This window comes from Alligator sinensis, unplaced genomic scaffold (genome assembly GCF_000455745.1).
Source record: "Alligator sinensis unplaced genomic scaffold, ASM45574v1 scaffold454_1, whole genome shotgun sequence".
Classification (NCBI taxonomy): Eukaryota; Metazoa; Chordata; order Crocodylia; family Alligatoridae; genus Alligator; species Alligator sinensis.
In genome coordinates this window covers 204,859-208,176 of record NW_005842095.1, presented here as the reverse complement: position 1 = coordinate 208,176, position 3,318 = coordinate 204,859, and positions in this window count along the sequence as shown.

Genomic DNA, 3,318 nt, shown 5'->3' with positions numbered 1-3,318 from the left:
GTGGGGGGGACACTGCCCTGTGGGGGGCAGGGGACCCACCCCTCCTAAGCAGCCCCTCCACACTTACCTACATCCCCCCACCCCCTCCTGCAAACCCCACCCACACAGCCCGCTCACACCTCTTCCCACCCCTCTCCTGCAAACCTCATGTCCTCCCATCACACACAGGGTGTGCCAAGCTGCCAGACAGGATGAGACCTGCTGGCAGGGACAGCTGTCCCCACATCCTGGTTAGTGAAGGGGTTAGGGGAGCTCTAATTTTTCTATGATAAGAAAGCCAAAAGCAACATCAAAGCATATAGATATTTAGAATATTATTTTATTATGATGATAGAGACACTGGTATGCTTCCAAATGGCTTTAAAATTGTAAATATATCAATAAAACATTGCCCAACTGATCTCTCTCTCTCCTCTCTCTATATATATAGTCTTTTGTTTTAAATGTGAAAGAACATGGATTTGGGGGAATTTCAAAAAGTGAATTTGGGATTTTTTTATCAGAGAATTTGCAGTTTTTAAGTAGGGAACACCAGAATTCCTGCTAGTGAGGCAAATGGCAGGACCCAGGCAGAGGAACCTGTTCAGGGCTAGCACCTGGGACCCAGCTGGAGGGCAAATTAGGTGGCTGACTTCCTGGCCATTTGGGGCCAGGAGGACATGCTTTGACAGTTCATAGCAGGCCACCATGCTGAGAACATCTTATGGACGATAGCTGCCCAGATGGCAGGGTGGGGGCACACATGACAGCAGTGCCACACAAAGGCCAACTATGCAGCCATGGCCCACTGGCAGCTAACCCAGAGGTGCAGACGCCTCTGCTGCAGCTGTACAATCTCCGTCTGGGTCTGGCATGCATGCAGCCTTGGGGCCACATGCTGTCACAGGTGGTAACAGGTCATATCCAGGCAGCAGCCCCCACTGCCAGACTCCTGCAGTGGGTAGACGGTTCAGGGAACTCTAAGTTAGGGCTGCTTCAGCCGTCCAGCTGGTACAAGGGGCTAGTGTCCCCAGATACCAATTGGCTGGGCCCCAGAAGGCCCTGAGACCAAGTAGCCAGAGCTGCCAGGGCAGCTTTTTATACTGTTGGGACCAGCACAGGTTGCTCCCCCTGGCTGCAGATCCGAGAGGAGCTGGGCAGGGTCATTTTGCCCCAAGTGGCACAACTTGCCCCACACCAAAGTGCATGTCCAGGCACGCACACTGAGGCAAAAATCCCCGGCACAAATTTGTACCACTCCTTTTTAAGCTGCTGCAAGTGCATGTGCCTGCATGTGAGACTGCTTCCACTGTTTGTCTATATATAAAACTAGGCCTCAGTCCTGTGATAAGTGTCACCCAGGTGGGTTCCCACACTAACACTGAGTCTGTAGGCTTCCATTTGGTTTTTGAGGTTGAATCAGGGCTGTAATCTCATGAATGCATACTCTTTCCAGCAGAATTAAGATAGTCTTCATATGTGTTTTTATATCTTAGCACAATGGGTTCCATATCCAACTGAAGATATGTTGGCCTACTATACAAATGAAATACATAATAATAGCATAGAAAGAATTATATTTCAAGTGGAGATGTAGTGAGCGGAAAGTAGAAGTCTTGTTGTGGCCATAGGACCTGAGGAAGGGCACTTTGTCCTAGAAAGTTTGTCTAACATCTCTCTTCAATATAATTGAAGTTTGCCATGTATAGGCACATCCACACATGCAGGCACGTGCGCTTTCAGCAGTTCAAATAGCAGCAGCACAAATTTGTGCACAGATTTGTGCCTTACCACACGTGCCTGAACATGCGCTTTGGTATGGGGCAAATTGTGCCACTTGAGGCAAACTGACCCTGCCCAGCTCCTCCTGAATCTTCAGCCAGTGAGAGGTAGAGTCTGGGGCCAGCACCTGTGCTGGCCCCAGAAGAATAAAAAGCTGCCCTGGTGAGTAGCTCACGCCTACTTGCCCTCAGCAGTTTCTAAGGCCCAGCCGGTAGGTATCTGGGGACACTAGTCCCTTGTGCCAGCTAGACTGCTGAAGCAGCCCTAACCTAGGGTGGCCCCTGCACCCTCTACCCACTGCAGCAGTCTGACAGGGTGGGCTGTTGCCTGGCTGTGACCTGTTGCTACTTGTGACAGCATCTCCATTCTTGGACCTCTGGCCCCTTGCCTGTGTGCGTGCCATACCTGTACGGGGATTGCGCAGCCTCCTGGGCTGTGGTATGGGAACTGCAGCAGAACCTCCTGCACATCTGGGTCAGCTGCCAGTGGGCTGTAGCTGCACATTTGGCTGTGGGGCAGAACTGCTGTCATGTCTTCTGGTGCCTCTGCTCTGCCATCTGGACAGCTATTGGCCAGAAGATGTGCTCCTTGCAGTGGCCTGCTTTGAACTATCAAAGTGTGTCCTCCTTGCCCCAAATGGCCAAGAGGTCAGCCACCTCGTTTGCCCTCCAGTTGGGTCCCTGGTGCTGGGCTTGGACAATCTCCTCTGTCCAGGTCTCGCCACTTGTGTCACCAGCAGAAATTCTAGTGTTCCCTGTTTAAAAACTGCAAATTCTCTGATAAACCCAAATTCTCTCATTAAAATACCCCAAATCCATGTTCTTCCGCTATTAAAATGAAACACCACTATATACAGAGAGATCAGTTGGGCAATGTTTTATTGATATATTTACGAGTTTAAAGCAGTTTGGAAGTCTACCAGTGCTGCTATCATCATAAAAAAAATGGATTCTAAATATCTATACATTTTGGTATTTATTTTTGTTTTTTGGCATAAAAAAATCAGAGCTGCCTCTGCCCCTTTCGCTCACCAGGATGTGCGGACTGAGCAGTACTGATATGCCACTGCCCTGCCTCTGCCCTTGCCCCTCACTCTCAACCCAAAGCTCCCCCTAGTCCCCTCACTCCTGTCCCACAACCCCTGCCTGCCCCCCAACTAGCTCCCTCCCAGCTGTAGCTCTGTCCCAGCACCAGGACATGAGTCCAGCTGCAGCTGTCCCATGTGCTGCTTTGTGGCTCTGAGCAGTGCCCTTGCTGTTTGGTTCCCTACCCCATGCTGTTCCTGGGAAGCCCTCAACGGGCTCAGGGACTGATTTGGGCTCTTTTCTCCCAGGCTGGCCTCCCCTTGCACAGGCTCTAGGCCTGGCTCTCAAGGCCTCTCCTACCCAGAGCACTCCCCCACCCCTCATCTCTCTGTCACACATCCCTGCTGCCACCTCCATCCCTGCCCCCAGCCCATCACACCCCCAAGTCGTTCCTGGGACCAGGAGCCGTCCCCGTGCTGGGGCCTTATGTCCCAGCACTGCTGTGGGCATGGGGCAGGGCTGCAATGAGGCA